Consider the following 21,676-nt stretch of genomic DNA (forward strand, 5'->3'; position numbering starts at 1 on the left):
TGCTTCATAATGGATCGTCTCCATTGTATGCCTCACCTGAGATGAGGTTCAAGCTTCCATTGCTACACATACACCATGTCTTTAAAAAAAACCAAAAGCCTTTTGGTGAGGAAATTATTAGTTGTTGCCGCATAAGATTTTGCAATGTAAACGACCATATATTGTGATGTAAGTGGGGAAAAATGATGGCAGTGAGTAGATGTAATTATGTATAGAACTGGTGACATGCCACATACAATTCTGAGTATGTACAACACAATCAGAGTGTCAATTATTTAAACCATAATTAACATAGCTCTGCATGTCTTTCCAGGGCTCTCACAGAACATAGAGCATTGTTATAGTGGAAGAAAAGAGAAAATAAAATATTAATGGAGGACTGCTTTGTTCTCAGCACAGTGAGATAGAGGTAGTTGTAAAAACTGGATTCCTGCAGTTGCTTCAGCTTTAATTAGGAAGGTCGCTATCTTCCTAGACTTCCTTGGATTCCTTTAATTTCCACAGAGGAAAACGGCTTCTGAATTTTATTGAACACAGTTGAATTTTTATTTTCAAAAATCAAAACAGAAACATTTCTTGGCATCCATTATGAGCACTGGGTGTTATTTGCTCTTTAGAGATAAAGCTGTTTTTATACAGGGATATAGCTTGTGGGGAAAAAATGGGGCCAAATATATTCGTAGTGGGAAAGCTGCTCAACAGGGATATCATAGTCAGCAGAAAATATCTAGCCAACCTAATTCATCCCATGCTAGAATCCACTTAAGGCCAAGGAAATACAATAGATAATATACAGTTTCACAATGCTGGTCCAAATACTGCTGTTAACTCATTCCATCCTGAAACACAGCTACTCGTTTTCCAGTTAAAAACAACATAACTCTAATAAAAACACAGGAATTTTAATAGTATTTCATTACAGGGCTGTGATTGTTACAGAAATATAAAATATTACTATTCTATATCTTACAAAGCAAAGCTAAATACATGACTAGTCAAACAATCTATATTACATCCATTCATCACTCTTTCACTTTTATACTATTGTCCTGCAAAAAGCTTTATTTACATATGTACCACTCGAAGATTTACCCAGTGTTGCTTGTGTCCATAACTCAATTCATTTTAGATTTTTTTGGAAAAGAAAATGAAAATGTACCTGCTACATTTAAATCATTACTCTGGGGTGGGGCTCTCTCAATGCTACAGCTTGAGGCCAGGCGAGAAGTGCCTCTTCATGGCCACTGCAGCTCCAGCATCACAGCCAAGGGAGGGTGTGTGAACTCTGCCTGGGGCAGGTCCAGCTTCAACTGCCCCCTCCACTCCCCAGCCAGAGTGAGGAATGCAGCAAACTGTTCACTTTCCCCTTGCTACCTGATAAAGGGGAACAGCCAGCAATGTTCCCATATGAACAGAGGGAGGAGCTTCAGCCCCCTTCTTCCTCCCTAAAGGGTACTGGGGGAAAGGGGGTGGCTCAAGGCTACAGCAGCCCCAGATGGGAAGGTGGGTGCCCCAGACAGCCCCTTTCTCCTACCTTGTGATTCTGTCTGGTTTTATGAGAAGCAATCCCATTCCAGGCACTTCCAATTTTCCTGGAACAACCAAACCCTGACCTTGCTTTAAGTTATGATTAGAGGATGGTGGCTCTAGCTCTTACCATTATGGAGGAGTTCTTGAACAGACAGACAGACAGACAGACACAGATAGACACACAGACAAACTCTCTCAAATATATGGCAGATTTAGCATGGATCTAGTACTGAGGTACACTATCACTCTTCTGAAGCAAAATACAGGACTATGTAGCACTTTAAAGACTAACAAGATGGTTTATTAGATGATGAGCTTTCGTGGGCCAGAGCCACTTCCTCAGATCAAATAGTGGAAGAAAATAGTCACAACCATATATACCAAAGGATACAATTAAAAAAAAGAACACATATGAAAAGGACAAATCACATTTCAGAACAGAAGAGGGATGTGGGGGGGGAGGGGGAGGTAAATGTCTGTGAGCTAATGATATTAGAGGTGATAATTGGGGAACCTATCTTTGTAATGGGTAAGTACATGTAGTTTTTAAAGTACTACATAGTCCTGTATTTTGCTTCAGCAACACCAGACTAACACGGCAACATTTCTCTCACTATCACTCTTCTGTTATTCTAAACTGACATATGGATGAACACCCTTTTGATTAGACCCGGCTCTTCATAGAATCAGAGCGTTAGAAGGAACTGCAGGGATCATCTACTCTAACCTTCTGAAGTGGGCTGTACCCACGAAAGCTCATGATACCATCTACATGTTTTGTTAGTCTATAAAGTGCTACCAGACCATTTGTTGTTTTTTTCTGTAGCAGACTAACTCGACTACCCCCTAAAGCTCCTGCAAAGATGTGGGACTTGTTTTGTCTAAATCATCAATGCCTATCCAACTTCCTTTTGAAAACTTCCAGGGAAGGAGCTCCCACAGCCACTCAAGACAGTCTGTTCTATTATCCTACTGTTCTCACAAGTAGGAAGTTTTTCCTCCTGCATACTTTCGCCTTGCATTGTCGCTTTAATTATCAATTCCATGACTAAACATACTGAGCTGTGAGGAATAAGATATATTTAAATTTATCTTATTTATTATTTAAATAAGCCATATTTTCTTTCTTTCATATATTACTCAAGTGACAATGGCTGTTCTTTAGTGCACCTATTTAACGAATTACTGAGGCTATGTCTACGGTACAAAGAAAAGTTGGAAAAAGATACACAAATTGAGAAATTCAATTTGCATATCTTTTTCTGCTTTTCTTCCAGAAGAGGCTCTTCTGAAATTTGGCGCATCTACATTGAGCCAAATTTCGGAAAAACTTCCTCTTTCCGCACATCCCTCATTCCCCATAAAATGAGGTTTACAGGGATGGCAAAAGAACAATTCTGCTTTTCCAAAAAAATTTCAGGAAAAGTGGACACATTCCTTAGACGCAGCAGTGCTTTTCCGGGATACCTTCAGTATCCCAGAAAAGCTCTGCAGTCTAGACGTAGCCTATATGCAGACCACTTAGAAGTATTTTCCTGCCTCTTACTCCTTGTATCTTTTCATACTGGCCTTTCTACGTCTACAATGATTGGCTTTTGTGGGCTTCATAGGAAATTTCACCCAGTTCTTTACTGGAGAATATTGGAAGGGGAATTAGGTTTAAAAAGGGGTGGAGGGAGGAGGGGAAAGGGAATCTTTAGAACTTAGTGAAAACAGAACACACAGAATTTGCACGAAATATTCAAGCTGTCACCTGTAGCCTACATTAAGTAAAATCTGCAGGACCAAACATACAAGACCTTTCTCCTTACACTACTTTTGCTCCTGGTTAGCTGATTTATAGATGTCTGAGCAGGCCCATAGTTTCCAAAAAGGACAGACCTCCTCAAACTCTGGCCCTTTTCAGCAGCCACCACTATTTCTATTTCCTCAACAAGAGTGGAAGCTGCATGGTAACAGGTTTTAAAAGTGTAATTTCCAATTTTGTAATATGATGTCTTGCAGTTAATGTGACAACACATATAGAGGGCAAATGATCTGATCTAAAACCTTTCACATGTGGAAAAAAATGCACTGGTGAAAAGAACCATTTAGCTTTGCAAAGACTGGAATCTGCCTTAAAATGCAGCTACATTAGAAAACAGTTAATCATTGAAATGCTTACATAAAGTACAATTAGAATTAAATTGGTCTCTCTCTTGGGATTCATAAATGCAAAACCAGAATTAGGGATGTTAGCCTTAATTGTACCTTGTTTAACTTGGCCACTTAAATGGCTGTCATTTTTAATATATCTAAATATGGGCTCCTACTATGGCTCAGCTGTTAGTTGTTTAACTTGTGGCTTGTTTTTTAAAACATGAAAAATGTGAGTGGTTATTGAGTAGAATAGCTGTCATTATTGTATAAAAATCTGGTTGTGACATCACAGATCAAAGGTTAGCCTCCATTTTGGAAACCAGGGCCAGAAGAGACTGTGGCTGGCTGCAGCTTATAGTAGCACTTGTGTTATGGAATGTTTCATTAAAAAATAATATAAATGTTAAATACCTATTGTGCAGGTACTGGAAGCATTCTTGTGACATTTGCAGGACTTCTGGCTTTAACCAGAGCGAGAAAGTATGGTGGTAAGATAACATAGAAAAATAATTTAGAAAAAGTTATTTGAATCTTTTCAGTTGCCAAAAGAGATGGCATTAGATTTTGTAGTTTTATTTGCAGGTTTAAGTTATTTCTCATTTTTTCCTAATCTTTCCCAGTTTGAATTTAAAACAGAGATGTGGCAGCAAAGGAGGGTATGCCCATGTGTGCAACTAAGTAGTGGAAATATATATTATGGGACTGATTCTGTTTTAGTGGGGGATTTGTTTAGACATCAATGCACAAGGTCCCATCTATTCATACATTTTAATATAAATTTTTTTTAAAAGATTAATTCAAACCATGCAATTTGGCATAAGACTAAAAGAAACTTGGAAACACAGTGATAGGAGAATTTATAGTATTTATTGCAAAGTACACTCAATTGACTCATGTCAAGGGAAGTTTCTTTAGTGCGATATTACTTAGTAGTGGCAGTTTTATAATTACAATCCTTGAAACTTTAGAGATAAGAACATATGAACAAAATGCAGGACAATGTAGCACTTTAAAGACTAACAAGATGGTTTATTAGATGATGAGCTTTCGTGGGCCAGACCCACTTCCTCAGATCAAATAGTGGAAGAAAGTAGTCACAACCATATGACTACTTTCTTCCACTATTTGATCTGAGGAAGTGGGTCTGGCCCACGAAAGCTCATCATCTAATAAACCATCTTGTTAGTCTTTAAAGTGCTACATTGTCCTGCATTTTGCTTCAGCTACCCCAGACTAACACGGCTACATCTCTATCACTATCGAACATATGAACAGACATGCTGGGTCAGATCAAATGTTCATCTAACTCAGAATCTTTTCTTCCAACAGAGGCCAATGCCAAGTGTTCCAGAGGGAACAAACAGAACAGGTATCAAGGTATCCATTCCGTCTGGCCCATTCCAAATTTCTGGCAAACAGAGTTGAGGGACACCATTTCTAGCCATCCTGGCTAATAGTCTTTGATGGACGAAACCTTCACGAATGTATCTAGTTTTTTTAATCCTGTTACCATTTTGGCTTTCACAGCATCCTCTGGCAAAGAGTTTCACAGGTTGACTGTTTTGTGAAGAAATACTTCTTTTTGTTTGTTTTAATCCTGCTACTCATTAGTTTCATTTGGTGACCCCTAGTTCTTATGTTGTGAGAAGGAGTAAACAATATCTCCTTGTTTATTTTTTCCACACCAGTCAAGATTTCATAGATCTTTACCACAACCCCCTTTAGTCCTCTATTTTCCAAGCAGTATGTCCCGGTCTTGTTAATCCCAACTCACACAGAAGCTGTTCTTTACCCCTAATCATTTTTATTTCCTTCTTCTGAATTTTTCCAGTTCTAATATATAACTTTTTTAAATGGGGCAAACGCATCTGTATGCAGTATTCAAGATGTGGGAGTTCCATGGATTTATAAAGAGGCAATATGGGAATTTCTCTCTTATCCTCTATCCCAGTGGTTCCCAATCTTTTCAATCTATTAAAATTTCATGGACCCCCCTTGCTGGCAGAGAAAAAAAAAGAAAAGGAAAAAGAAAAGAAAAAGATTGGTGGGCCCAATCCTTATTTTTAAACTTTCCACAGACCCCCTGAAATACTATCATGGACCACCAGGAATCCGTGGACCACAGGTTGGGAACCACTTCTCTATCCCTTTATACATGATTCCCAACATTCAGTTTACTTTTTTGCCTGCCACTGCTTACTGAGTGGATGTTTTCAGAGAACTTTCCCCAATGACTCCAAGATCGCTTGACTTTAAGATCTCAGCTAGACTGCAGTGTACATTACTTTACACACTGGAACTGCTTATTTGCACTGTTTTCATTGTTTAGAAATCCATTCAAATAGGACTTAAGTGGTACATAGGTGATGGTTCTGTATCTTGGGGTGAATTTCACTGAAAATGTTTACAGCCTTAACAACAGCCCCAATCCCTGTTTTCCCATCTTCTCCATCCAGGTATGCTGTAAGTGGCACATGGCACCAGTGCTTCAAAACTGTCTCAAGGAGCAGTGTCATACGGAAGAGATGGCATTTGCATTGTCATGTAGGATGCATATCGAAACTCGAAAGCAAGTCTAAATAACTTGAAATGGGGCCTCAAACCATCCAGATGGATTATCAGGCAGCAGAAATAGACCACAGGTGAGTTTGAAATGTTGGGCCAGCTGTAAAGTTTGGGCCCTGTAAAGTTTCAAAAGATGCCAACACAACTGCAGGTTTATTATTTCTCATGTTACTGCTGCTTTTCCTCAGCAATGGTGCCACATATCTCCCTATGCTGTTGCATGGTCTTGGTAATTCTGCCCTCAAAAGGGACTGTGAATCACTGATGCTGAAATAGGATTTCCAGGTGTTTTTCATGATTTACAACAGACAGTGCTTCTGGGATAATGTAACAACAGAGCATGTCAGTGAGGTTACAGATAAAAATTCAGGGTTGGGAAACTATGACTAGATCTTGGAATCAGGTAACACCTTTGGTAGAAAATATACCTAAGGTTTCAAGCAGCTTTGCAAACTTCACTAGTTTCCAGATTTCATATTTAGTAACTAAGACTTAGTCTGTTATTTATGGACCCAATCCTGTTCCCATCATCTTGGGTAGTTCAATTTCTAGTCATTTCAACGGATCTATTTCTGTTCAATCCTAACACCATGCTATGTATTTCTTTTAGTAGTTATTTTATAAAGTGTTGATCCAGCTCTCATTTTGACCAATACAAGTTTTGCCACTGACTACAATAAATGTAGGAGACTAGACCCTTATATACTCATCTTTTCAATAAATACAGAACAAAGCACTTTTTAAAAAGTAACATGAAATTTCTATTTCAGAATGAATCAGTTAAAATAAAATCCTACTTAACAGTCTCCTATCCTAGTAAAGAAACAGTTAGCAAAAAAAAAAAAAAAAAAAAAAAAAGACTGAAGACAGAATGCAATTAGACATATAAAACTGCCATAATTTAATGTGTGTTGATTACAATAATGCTCATAAAATGTTATCAACAAGATTCCAGAGTTTATAATGAGACGAGTCACTAGCCCACTATGGACACCATATGAATTCAGGCAATACAACCAGTTAGCACTAGAGAATTATTTTTGATTAAATGTGGGCTAAAATAAAATTCCGTCAAATTTTGTGCATGAGTTAATCCAAAACTTTTGGAAGTACTATATCTACCAATCTATATTTCATTCCCACACTTTTCCCTTTTTGGATTTAATTAAATGTAGAATCTGAAGCACCAAAACATTGCAGGAGAGGCTCTTCTTATGGTAATTCTGGATTGTTGTGCCCTTCTCCGCAAACTAAGGATTACATATGCTAACAAATATTATGGGCACATCTAGACTATCCCAGAAAAGCTCTGCCTCATCCCAGGAACGCCTCCGCTTTTCTGAAAAAAATGTCGAAAAAGCGGATGCGTTTTGTCAGCATCCCTGTAAACCTCATTTTACAAGGAAGAAGGGATGTTCCAAAAGAGGGTTTTTTTTCTGACATTTGGCCCTATGTAGATGGGCCAAATTTTGGAAAAACCTCTTTCAGAAGTAAATTGGAAAAAGATACGCAATTTGCATACCACAAATTGCGTTTCTTTTTCCAATTTGTCTTTGTAGTCTAGACATAGCCTGTGCTAGAGATATATGAAGCACCTGGGACTTTGTTTGCAGTTCCAGAAGAAGATAACTTCTTCTCGAATAGGCTTCTGTAATTGTAAGGAATCCATGAAATGTGTGGAGTACAAAACAGTGCAGATTTAGATGCTTTTCTATGTAGTAAGCTACCAAGATTCCCTACCATTGTGTTAACACAAAACACAGGGTATGATAAAAAAACAATTTTTGAAGGGGTTGGGATTGTGTCCTGGAGGAGCAATATAGAAATAGTCCCTACACTTCCAAATGCACAGAGGGGGGTATTAACCAATCAAAATTCATGGAGACAAAAGATTGTGAAATATCATGTACAACCTAACAGGAGCAGGGGAGAAGTCACTTTCTCTATAACAAAAAGGACATGAGAACATTTGTTATATTAAATGCAAACCCCTTCAAGGTTGAAAATGTAAAAAAAAAATCTAAGAATTAAAGTCGCAATTTGAATGTTTCTGTTCTTAACTCTCACCCTTTGTTTGGGGAGGTCTTTTGCATTCTATTCTTTGTTGGGTGGTTAGGGATAACTATTGATGTCAATAAAATAGTATGACAAGGTTTATTTTTAAAGCATCTACCTCTGGATATTTAGTCTGACAATATCTTCAATATTGCTATTTATGATACAGTATTCCTTTTGGGGTTTTTCCCCCAGTGAGCAGATAATCTAAATTCTAGAAACTCTACTATGTCATATGAGAGTTCAAAACTTTTTAATACTTCTTTCCAGCTCTGCTGTTTATTTTTTTATCTACTGGTAGCTCAATATTTCTAAAGCCTAGTTACAGCAGCAGACATTTAAAGTCAATGTTTATTTACCAACTGTAACTACAGGGAACCTAAACATATTTTATTTTCAGAATAGGAAAAAAAAGTAATATGGCAAACTCAACTATCACCACATGGTCATGGCTGAGAAATGATGAGTATTTTTTTAAATCATAACCACTGTGATTCTCTAATTGCAAGTGTTCATTGTGGGCACTTGGGTGTTTGTTTTGCTGATGTCTCAATAAAAAAGTGGAACCAATCATGCTGTATTAGTTTCTACACTGAGCGTTAAATGAAGTCACATTTCTGTGAAGCCAAGATGATGTAATTGGCACTGTTTTGAAAGCTTCATAAGAGAGAACTCAAAATAGGGGCTCTATTTTGCACCCTGTATATTTAAGAATGCAAATCTTGCTGAACTTTTTCACTGAGAAATGAATGGCCATTTTGCCTGAAAAATAGCATCACTTGAGACTCCCTTGGGATGTAAGTGGTTCATAGGCATTGTACTGGGCATCTGCCTGAGGTGAATTTTGGCCTCAGAGAAAACATATTTAATTTGATAGGTTACATGACAGTGCTGCTGACAAACATATCACCATTAAATATTACATGTATAGTACTTTTCTGTCCTTAGTTTAATAATGATTATTCTGACTGCTAAACGTAAAGCAAAAAAGGAGTTTGTAATGAGAATGACAACGTCTATCAGGCCTTGCTCATCGCCAGAAGCAAATTCAGTATTCATGATGGAAAGGGGAGACTGTCTACATTCTAGAGCATGGAAAGAATTAAAACTTAGCTAGGAGTTGGGAAATGTAGACTATTCAAAGAAACTTATTCTTTCTTTGGTTACAGGGAGAAATTGCTTTTTCACAGCAACCACTGCTATTTCAGGGAGGGTGTTTCTAGACTACAGGATGTTTTTCGAAAAAAGTGGCCTTTTGTTGAAAAAACTTCCCTTGCATCTAGACTGCAGCCGCATTCTTTCTAAAGTAAATCAAAAAAAGTCTGCGGAAACCTCATTTTACAAGGAATAATGCCTTTTTTTGAAAGTACTCTTTTTTCAAAAGTACTGCCTGGGTGCTCTCTTTCAAAAAAGCAGCTTGCTTTTTCGAAAGTGCTGGTTGTAGTCTAGAAGCTCTTTTTGAAAAGAGGCTTTTTTCGAAAGTATCTTTTGAAAAAGCCTCTTTTGAAAGAGTTTGCAGTCTAGACATAGTGTCAGTGTGCTTCTGCATCTGCTAACTGTTAGTGTCTTTGCTGCTCCATAGGGAGATAAATAGGGTTCTGTCCTCAGTGTGGTCTTAAAGCTCCTTATCTACAAATCTGAGCATCTTCTTTTGTTGGACTGATCTCTGTGTTTCTATGTCTCTTTCTGCTGAGTCCTATATTCTTTTAGCCTTCTGCCTTTTCAAGTGAAGGGGCTAATATTATTATTCAAAGGCTCTGGTTGAACATGCATGTACCTCAGATAAGATTGCCACCACACTGAGGCTTTGTAGGTGAAGTCTACTTAAATAAGAAAAACCAAACCCTGAATAAATAATAAAATTAATCTTCACTCACACTTTAGCTGCAAGACAAGGGTAGATGATAGATGCATATAACCAGTACAAGAAATCAACCATTGTGGGTTACAGGGGACAGCAAATGGATGAATGAATATGTAGGTGAATGAATATGTAAGTGACAAGGAATAGCAGATGAATGTTGTAGGTGACAGGCTACAGACTAATGTTATAGGCAACTGGAAGGGGTGGAGGGCAGATTAATGCTATACCTATCAGAAGTAGCAGATGAATTCTGTAGGTGTTACTAGGGCATAGGGTAGAAGATAAAAGCTATTTAGCAGGGTGTAGACAGACTAGGGCTAGAAGATTAACATTGTAGGTAATGGGGTAGGAGATGGAATGCAGTACATGATGAGAGTAGCTGAATGCTAAACTATAACTTTACAGTATTTAGTAAATGTTTGGTATTACACATCCTGCTGCAGAGACATGAGAAGACAGACAATAAACATAATAAAAATAATTATCAAGTAATCCAAAGAAACATCTGGAATATATGGAATACAGATAAAAACGGGGGCAAATAGCTTAAGAAACCAAAGCCCTGGCACTACAAAGACTTGCCTGCTTTTGCTCAATTTTGCTCAATTATGAGTAGTCCCACTGATATTAAGCATGTGCATAAATCTTTGCTGGACAAGGGTCCAAAATTATATGATAGTTGCTATGCAATAATACAATTCTGCCAAGTTGATACACACAAAACTCATCCACTTCACCTGTAGAAGTTTGCAAAAGAGGAGCTATAGAATCTTGAACTGTCTCTTGTTTACTGTCCATTTGGCAATTAATTAAGCTTTTCCTCATTTGAATAGGTGTTTCCACACACTTCCTCTGCCAGGTCATGCAATTACTTTCATAAACCATCTTAAAAGAGCACTTAAAATGTATACTTTTTAGCCTGTTCAAAATGGCCAGAAATTAAATGTTAAGCTGGTCACTTGAATCTTAAACTAAACATTTTGATGCCAATTTCTTGCCCCCCTTTTTCGCCTGTTATGATGGAATCAAAATCTTTTTGTTATTTCATGTGCTGGTCTATTTTCAGCAATGATTATGATGGCACCACAATGTGCAACTTGACATCTCCTCCTCTCCTCTCATTTCAAGTCTCTCAGGGCCCAGCCATTTCACACAGGCTTCCTTTAGGCATTTATTAAATATGCACCTTCCAGTAGGGTTTAAAAACACCAACTAATCTCATCAGAGGCCAGAGACCTCCAGATATGTAAATCTACATCTGTTCCTCTTCAAAGGAAAGATTCTCCTGGATTACTCCAGGAGAAATGCATCCCACCCGGATGTAGCCACTGAACCAGAGAAAAAGAACTCCCATGGCAAATATGCCACCTCAAACTCTTCAAGATCCAACAACAATGAAATTACTCTTAATGTAATTCTCTGTTCGCTTTAAGAAGCAATTAAGGAAAAGGCAGTACAGCACTTGCTGTAGGCTGTTGGTTCCTACAAGGGCTGATGGAAAAAGGCACAATTTTAAAACTGGTAACATTAGTTTTAACATACGGATGAACTGTAGGTGGCTGCTCCACTATGTTGTTGTAAAATAGCAGGCTCCCTTAACAAGCAGAAAATCCCATTTTTTAAAGGTTGCTGTAGATATTTGCAGATGAAAGAGCAGGGGTAAGAAAACCGACTATTAGCTTGCTCAGCTAGGCTTTCCCCCGTCAGTCCCCTCCAGCTCCCTCACTCCCCCATTCTAAGTGGTAAGACAAAACACTTTAACAAGAGTGAGTCAAAGCTATTTCAGGCAACTGAGATTTCAGCTTGGGACTAAAAAACAGCATATCTCTGAATAGTAAAAAGATTTGTTAAATCATCCCGCGTATAGCCCTGCCCAAGAAAAACCTGGCCCTTCAAAAGATTTTTTTCTCTGATTCTGGTCAATCTGGTGTGAAGAATTTTTCTCTTCCCTCAGACCATTTTGTACTAGGTATGTGATTTTCAGTATGGCACAAGGGTTCTGCACTTATTTCAAAAAGACAAGTGAAATAAAAGCAAGTTTGCTTTTCAGAAATTAAGATGAAACCTAATTAAGCTTTCCTCCATCAGTGTCATCCTGTAGGTTTACTAGATATATGCATCATTTCCAGTATTTTATTGGGTCCTTCACAGTATTCTCTTTTTCTATTAACCCAAAGGTTTTACTTTCAGTATCTTAGAATACCTTGTGTAAAATCATATTGTTGTGGCTGAAATAAGAATAATATTGTTTTGTAAGTATTTTATGGGATAGTCTATTTGTCAATAGTAAAAAGTTGCCCTGGAATAAAGAAGATAATTTATTTTGTTTAATCATTTGCTCATTTTTGTAGCCTTCTTTAAAAAAAATTCTCAGGTTCTGAAAAATTGCTTGGCTGATGACATGCATTGTACAGTATGGATTTTATCTAACTAGAAGAGGCAGATATGATAAGTTTAATATGCCTGAGCAGTGTGAAATGCTATCCTTTTTATGATTAAAGGGCTGTACTGGATTTTTTTTTACATTCTTTAGAGTTAAAATATATAGTAACTGCAGAAGTCCAGAGGGAGAGAGGAAAGGGCAAAGATGAAAAACTTTAATTTGGAGAGAGCGAATGAGGTATTTTAAATGAGATACACTAAAACTTTCAGATCTAATGAAGTGATAGCATAAAAAGTGAAACTCATATGCACAATTAAGGCTTATATTTTTCTCACAGATAGAATCTGAGTGAGCTTTTTAAAAGTCAACATTATCTGTCATAACAGCAGTTCTAGGTCTCACATTGCAAACAAATAGCACAAAAAGGGGGGGGGGGAAGCTGAAACAAGGGATATGTTCAGTGTGAATGGAGTCTAAATCTTTTAATTAACACCCTCTGAAAAGCACACTCTTCTTCTACCAAACTAATAAAAAGTGTGAATGTGGGGTCTTTGTTGCTGTTCAAGTCTTGCCTGTGCTCTAAGGAACTGAGAAAAGGCTAATCAGGGTTATTTAAAGCCACTTTCTACTTGCCAGGCTCCAAATATCTCATTAATTCACTCTTAGTTGGCATCATTGTCTGGTGGCGTTTGAAAACCACCAAAGAAACAATGATTTCCCTTAATCCTGTCCATCAAAGGTAACCCTCTTGAAGATGATACCATGGCCCTGCTTTGGTGTGCAGAATGCTGAAAGAGGAGCAGGGGAGAACTGTTACATTTTCATTGAGCCATGGATAGCAGCACAGTTGTCACATTACACCTGAAAAAGGTAACAAGGGCCTTCCTGCTTAGGCCTGAAGCTGACTAAGTTGAATAGAGTTAAGGGAGACAGTTTAAGCAATAATCCACAAGGAACCAGTCGCTTGTTGTTGGGTTGGTTATTTAACCATCTCGAGAGGGGTCTGACACAAAATTTAGTTTGAATAAGAAATGTAACTGGAAGGGCATTTTGAGGTCTCTCTGACCAGTCTGGTCCCTCTCTGCTGATGGGAATGAAGTTACTTTCAGCTTACACTGTCTAAAAAAGAGATCATTGCATGTTTTAGTTCTCAGTTCTGAGGTGCCATTAATGCAGGTGCCTTACCCAAGTGACATCCTAGCATCTTTCAACAGAGTGAAATGATTGAAGAAAAAACCAAGACCAGCAATTGTGTTCCTTCAGTTTAACAATAATTTTTGCCCTTTGGTCCAAAGTGTTTTGATTTTCCCTTGCTAACGGATTCCCCCCAACTGTCCAATAGCCTCTATCATTTCTCTCATTTCCTATGCCAAACCTTCCTTTTGAAATATCAGAATGGGATTCAGTGTCACCTTCAATGTTTGCCACTGCTGGCCTCTGGCCGATGAGTGTAGCATCCTCCTGCATTGGATGACCTTCAATAGTTTCATAAATAGCCCCAGTTCCCTTTTATTTCTAATAAAACAAACACAAAATGATTTGGTTACAAGGGTAGTGCTGTGACACAGCCAATAAAAGCCCTGGCTGCTAGCCTAGCATCACAAACACTTTCAAAATGCAGAGTTTTTAGTCAATTTGTCCCTTGATATTTTATTTTATTTGTTTTGTGCTGTATAACTTTACCATCTGACCTGTTAAGGTTGTAATTATATTTGAAATGAATAAGGTTCATAAAAAAGATCATGTGAAAATATCATTGGGGAGTTGCCCCTTAGAATACCAGTGAGCTGGAACTGAGGTATATGATTCTGTGGGCGTTTGTTAAGGTGATTGAACTAAGAAAGGTTCAGAAGTTTCATTATCTAAACCTCTCTTCATTTCTGTACTCTAGAAATTAGGCTAATGGTCCTCCAGAGTCAGACTGTCTTAGGAAATTTCCATTATCTTCTGTTTCTGGATGAGGCACAAACTCGTTAATAGAAGCCTTTCCCTGGAAGCGTTTGGTATTAGCTGCTCCTGAGACTATGGGAGACCTATGGTACTGCCAAACATAGAAATTCTGATAGCCTCAGAATACTAACATTATTGCTACAGCCAGTTTGTCCGCACCTAGCCCTCCCCCATGTTGTTCTTTGGAAACCTCTTATGAAACGGTGAAGGATTCTTGAACAGGACTATGGTGTTGGGACTCTACTCTTCTGCCTCAGAAAACAAGCATACCCAACTGGCTTCAAGGATTCAGTTCCTGACTGGGCTGGAATTTTTATTATTTTTTGCTTAATTTGATGTTTGCTTTTGACAGGAGGGAGTTCATCCATGCTTCCAGATTCAGATGTGGACGAAAGTAGTTTTCTTGTTGCATTTTGATGAGAAATGTTTTATTATTGCTCCAAACACCAGCATCAGCTCTCAAATCACTAGTAAGGAGAAGTGGGGAAGGAAATAGGACAAGCACAGACAGTTGAAAGGGTAGCCCCAAATAAAGAGATACACATGTTGAATTGCTCAGTCAGGTCCTGAAAAAACCCACTGCTTTTATTAGAGCTGTTCTCTGAATGAGAATCTTTAAATGTACAGCCTCTCTCCAACTTACGAACTGGTTACGGACCAAGCAATTGGTCATAACTAGATTTGTTCGTAAGTCGGACCCCATAGAGTTACATGCGACTGCGCTGTTCATAAGTGTGGATCGTGTTCATAACTTGGGGTCCGCCATTTATGACAGTTTCGGTCATAACTGTGAACGGTCATAAGTCGACCCTTTGCAACTCGGGGACCAGCTGTAAACTATTCAAAATATATTTATAAAGCTTTTCCAAATTTATGGCTTGATAGATCACTTAGTATTTTCATCACAAGTGAAGTGCGCAGAGTACAGAAGTAAGTCTGCCAACTAATGAGAAAGACGGTTGGTTATTTAATTCTAATTTTCTCCAACACACCACTTAATTTAAGGCATTTTGAAGAGTAACAAGAGAAGAGCATGTGTGTTTGTGGGATAATAAAAATAAGCACACTGCAAGTAATAGAACTGCTGAGATAAAAAGAGAATCTTGACTGCAGATGACTGTATACAATGAGAAGCTATTCGTATGTCAGTGGACACTTTATATTATTTTATATTACAGCACTACTTATAACCACCGCTGTGGCTGTGAAATGCCAGTGATTCTCTGGCTAATTAAAAGATGGGCAGCAGATTGCCAGTAATGAGATTTGGCTTCTACAAAATGAGGCTCTCCTGGTGTGTGGCTGGGTAAGTCAGTTAAGAGAATCAGACCTCCCCTTAGATGAAGGGAATCTGTACAGATCAAATCGAAGTAAATCTAAAAGTAATCCGCTGTATAAAGGAATGAGCTTTTTACAATTGTATTTTGGAGTGTGCACAGGGGGTCCTTCAGGGTTTTGTAACCACAAAGATGTCATTCACTTGAACTGGGCCTTTGCAAGTAAGAAATAGCTGGTAGAGATTTAGCTTTAAAGTCTGCTTTCAGGGATGTTTCTTAAAAAAAAAGGAATAAAAGGCCATTTTTCATGCTTGAGTCATACAGTAATGACTGCAAATATTCACTTTAGTTTAACATTACAACCTAAACATTTATGATGAGAATATTCACTGATTATAAAACCAGAAGAGACCATTAGATAATCTAATCTGATGTTCTATAGATCACAAACCAGATTATTGCCAGTTACCCTTGTACTGAATCCAATTCCTTTAACCTTATCCATCCATTTTCATCCTGCAAGCCTTTGAAGGCTAAAAACATGTACGTCCAGATTAATCTCTAAGTTAAATATTGAGTTACACTGGCCCCCAGTGCCACATTATTGAACACAGAATCACTGGGACCTTAACCTGAGATAACTCAACTATCTGTAGAAATATCATAGCTGAAACCTTCTGGAGAAGAAATCCTAGAGTTCATAACCCAAAGAGTAGGTAATGGGACCAATTCACTCACTAATGTATATTTTTGCAAATATAGGGACCATCTTTGCAGCCACTCTACTCACATACAGTGATTCCAAGGCCAGAAGTGACCACTATAAACATCTCATCTGACCTGGTGTAACACATGTCGCAGAACTCCTCCAACATAATTTATATAGCAGAGCTTTGGGAACAAAGCACCCAATCCTGATTTAAAAATGGTCAGAAAAAGAGAATCCATCATGGTCTGAAATTGTCTAGCTTGAACTTCCAAGCATTGAATCATGTTTCTCTGCTAGATTGAAGAGCCCATTATTAAATGTTTGTTCCCTACATAGGGAATTATAGGCTATAACATCTGTGACAGTCATTTAGAGTCCAATCGAGACCACTGAGCAGTTGTGTTACCACTTATCCTGCAATCCTGGATGCCTTATAATGCTTTTTTATAGTTCCCCCCAAACTGGAATGCTCAAAACCACCCTACCACATGCAGATACCCATAGTGTCTGGTGGTTTAGAATCTCTGATCCCAGCAGCTTCCTTCCTGATGCCCCCGCCCACCATGTTCCACTTTCCCTTCCTTCAGCCTTAGTTACAACCATCAAGGTTACTTCAACTCCCAATCCCAGATTGTCTTAAAGCAGAGAAAGTTCAGAGAAACCATAAGGTCTGCTTTTCCTCTAGAGATACAAAACTGTATTAATTTAACTGCATTTAACCCTTCCATTTAAAGGCAGCCCTGAGTTGGTTTGTAATAAAAATAAAGCAGATATATTAACTCTAAGAAATAGGTCATGTGGTAACAAATAAAAAGGAATAAATGGTTACAAGCACACAAAAAAGAAAACATGCACCCAAAAGTTGACAAATTAATCTAGCAAGATACAGGTTTTATTTAAGTTGTTTCTCACACCTATATTTGGCTCTCAGATGGTTCGACCTCTTCTTAGTTAAACGACCCATCTCCCTCAGCTCCAAAAGCTCTGGCCTCTTGCGTGTGTCTAGTGATGGATGTCAAAGATGGCTTCTGACCTTGCTTAAGTTCAGTGAACTGGATTCAAGAGGCAGGATGAATTCCTACAGTTCTTCCCTTCTTGTGAGATTTGTATTCCCCCTGTATGATTTCTATGTAAACAGAACTTACATTGTTTCTAATTCTACCAAGCTTAATTTATGTAGAAGACAGGTAGATAGCTGTGACATCCTTCATGTCTGAGCAGGCTGTACAGCATAATTTCTTACATAGTGTTAATACATATATTTCACAATATTATCCCTCACCAATGTGCTTTTATCTAGCTCTGTACTCTTTTATATTATAATATTTTATTCAATCAGTTGATTCTATTGATTATCACTTGAAGCTCAACCCCAGCACCTCCTAACTGACCAATAAACCTCAGCGATGCAGAAAGTTGTCTCTCTTTCTGGATATAGATGCCATACTGTCTTCTCTCCAACTTGGTAATGTAGGTTTCTCTCCATATGCTAGCTTCAAGGGTCTATTTATGTGATAAAGTTTCCGAGGGGTAGCTGAATTACTCTGTAACGGTATGTCTACATAGCAAAATTATTTTGAAATAACAGCCGTTATTTCGAAATAACTGTACTAGCATCTATACAAGCCAACCAGAGGGCTTATTTCAAACTTGGTAAACCTCATTCCATGAGGAACAGCATTTATTTCAAAACTGCTATTTCGAAATAAGCGCTGTGTAGATGCGGAATAGGGGGCTATTTTGAAATAGGGGCCTCCAGCCCTTCCCAGGGTGCCCTGCTTGCCACTCTGGCTCCAGCCAGGAAAACTCCTCTCTCCCCCCCCCCCCCCCCACCCCAGAGCCCTTAAAGGGGTAGAGTCTGGCCACAGTATCTGTTCCAGCTCTAGGCCTGCCAGCCCAGAACCAGCAGTTGCTGCCACGACCCAGTGGCCCCAGCATGAGCCAGGCAGCCAGTGCCAGCCAGCCCTCCACTGCTCCCTGTGCCCAGTCCCCCAGCACCCAGGAGGCTGCCAGGGGCTGGAGAAGGCGGGCTCCTTCCTGGTCCAGTGTGGAGATCATGGACCTCATTGAGGTTTGGGGGGATGCCTCCAGCGTCCATGATCTCCGCACTTGATGGAGGAATGCGGCCATCTACTGCAGGATAGCTGCCAGCCTGGCCACCAAAAGCCACATCCTAACCCAGGAGCAGGTTTGGATGAAAATTAAGGCGCTGCAGCAGGCCTATGCCAGGGCTTCAGAGGGCAGCTCCCAAACAGGGGCAGACCCAGAGAGCTGCCCCTATTTTGACGCCATGGACTGCATTCTGGGTGGTGGGACGGTCTGTGCCCCCCAGTTGATCATTGACCCTGGGGCAAAGGGCTCTGACCAGGGCATGGAGGAGGAGGAGGGCCAGGAGCCACAGCAGCCTGGAGGGAGCGTGCGATGCAGCCAGAACCCCCGAGCTGTCCCAGCAGACCTGCTGTCCCAGTGGACCTGTTGCCGGTGTCATCCAGGGAGGCAACAACATGTGAGTGCCATCACTGTCCCCTTATGGGGGGGAACAGGCAGGGAGACCAGGGACCACGCGCATGGGCCTTGCTGACCACGGATCGCACAGTAACCTGCCACTCCAGGGCACGTGGCCTCAGCTGGCTGCTACACAGGGGCCTTGGCCTGTTAGCCACATGCACATCTGAAGAGACATGACATGCTCCTGACTCTGGGGTGGGACACAGCAGGATGCCCTCCCTTTACAAGCTGCCTCTACACAGAGGCAGGGGACATCTCCCCACCCCACCCCACTATACACAGCACAGGGGCATAGGTGCAGTCCTGGGGCAGCTCCCACTCCCAGGGATAGGAGGACATCCCGAACATGGCCTCTGTGCAAGCACATCAGCTCCAGTGGTGCGGAGAACTGTCATCCTTGCCTTGCAGAGGGGGGCTGGGTATCACCCCCTGTGACCCCAGAGATAACTGTCCACTTCTCTTGTTTCTCCACAGCCACACCAGCTGAGAGTTCAGGGCATACCACCCCGCCCGGGACATCCTCCTGCACCCGAGGACTCCGCCGGCCCACCCTTGCAGTGTAGGGGTACTGGTAGGAGCACCTAGGGGCACTGCAAGCCCTGCACTACATCCTTAACCACTGGGTGCAGGAATATGTGCAGCTCCGGTGGCAGCAGCTTGCCTAGGGCCATGCCATCTGCAAGCACCTGCAGACCCTGGTGAAAAGCTTGCTGCCTCCTGCCGCTCCAGCCCCTGCTGCCTCCCCAGCTACCACTCCTCCTTCCACTTCTTCTCCTCCTCCCGCTTCTTCCTTCACACCCTCGCCACTCCTCCCCTCTAAGGATGCCGAGGCCCCCGCACTTGCTCAACCCTGAGCTTCTCCTCCCTCTTCCTCCCCTTGCCTCCCCCTGCCAGCTCCCTCCTCCCAGGTTTCTCATTTGTCTTTTATTGTACAGCAGAAAGTGGGATTAGGGAGGGGTAAGTGGAAGGATGTGAGGGAGGAATGAGGCACAAGCCCACAGTGGGGCATACCAGAGACACTGTTATTGCCTGCACAATGTGCTGCCAGGCTCGCAGCAACACGTCCAGGAGCAGCACCAGATTGCCCAGGGGCGGCTCCGGCTCCACGCTGCAGAGTGCTGTGGTGTCCTGAGTGAGGGCAATCAGAACACGCAGAGAAAAAAAATGCTTTGCTGTCCTTCAGCGAGGAAGGCAAGCAAGCAGGGAAACCTGAGAACGGGCTGTCCGTAGCGGGAGGAGGGTCCCTTTAAGCACAGGCCTCAGATAGCCTCAGGCAGCAGCTACACAAGGTAACTCCTGACCTGGTGCCCTGCCAGAACTGGTTCCGGCTGGCCTTAAATGCGATTCAGTGTCCAATCAGTGTCGATGCGTTATTTGGAAATAGCAAAATGCTATTTCAAATTGATTTTGTGTCTAGAAGCGTTATTTCGAAATAACTATTTCAAAATAAGATATTTCAAAATAATGCTGTAGTATAGACATACCCTAACTGATTAAAAACAATGAATAGTTTTGCAGCACCTTAGAGATTAATAAAAAAAAATTGATGGTATTGTGAGCTTTCGTGGGCATAACCCACTTCTTCAGCTGAATAGAGTAAGGGCTCCAGGCTATAAATAAAGAGCAGAGAAAGAGATGAAGAGGGAAAGAGAAGGAAAAATAGGAAAGAATATTGTCATTTCAAGTGTCTGTGCTAAATAAGGCTAACAGAGTGGGCTATAAGTACTTGGTGCTTAGCTTTTTATGTTATTAGGGTGTGGAATGTAGCAGCCCATCCAGGTCAGGTCTTTGTTCAAACCTTGATTACAGGTGTCAAACTTGTAAATGAAACCAAGTTCTGCAGCTTCTCTCTCCAGAAGGTTTCTGAAGTTGCTTTGTTATAGTATAGTCACGTTTAGATGAATTAGTGAGTGCCCAGGCAAGTTAAAATGTTCCCCAATATTTTATGTGAGTATGTTTGAATATTTATGTGATATTCAAATATACTCACATTTTCTTTCAAGGCACATTGGAAAGAACTCCCAAATGGGGGAAAAACATTCCTTTGTCTAGTGTTGGCCTGATTACCAATTTCCCCACTAATGACACATAATTTCATCATACTTAGTCATAATTCTGTCATATTTCATAACCCTTAATACTCATTATGTATATGCATCACACAGAATATTACTGATAAGTGAGTTATTACTTTTCAAATGATACTGCACAGGGCACATTTTGTACAAAGATTATTACAATAGTGTTTAGAGTATTACTATTCTTAACTTCTCTTTAAGAGAAATAGATTGAGCTCCTTGAATTATTGTAAAGCATTTTTTCTAACCCTCTCTTTGAAAGCCCCTCTGCTCCTCCCCACGCACTCTAGGTTATCAACATCCTTCTTATACTGTGGAAACAGAACTGGGCAAAGTACTCCAGTAATGGTCACACCAGTGCCAAATACAGAAGTTAAATGACTTTTCAGTTCATGTCTACTCATGTTTGAGATTCTCCTGATTATGCATCCAATGATCACATTAGCCCTTTTGGCCTCAGCATCACACTGGGTGCATAATCTACCTGATTATGTACCATGACCCTCAAATCTTTTTCAGTTGCTGCTTTTGGGATGAAATCCTTTATCATGCAAGCGTAGTCTACATTTTTTGTTCCTAGATGTATATATTTACACGTAGCTTTATTAAAATGTGTTG

This window comes from Pelodiscus sinensis, chromosome 12 (assembly GCF_049634645.1).
Source record: "Pelodiscus sinensis isolate JC-2024 chromosome 12, ASM4963464v1, whole genome shotgun sequence".
Taxonomy (NCBI): domain Eukaryota; kingdom Metazoa; phylum Chordata; order Testudines; family Trionychidae; genus Pelodiscus; species Pelodiscus sinensis.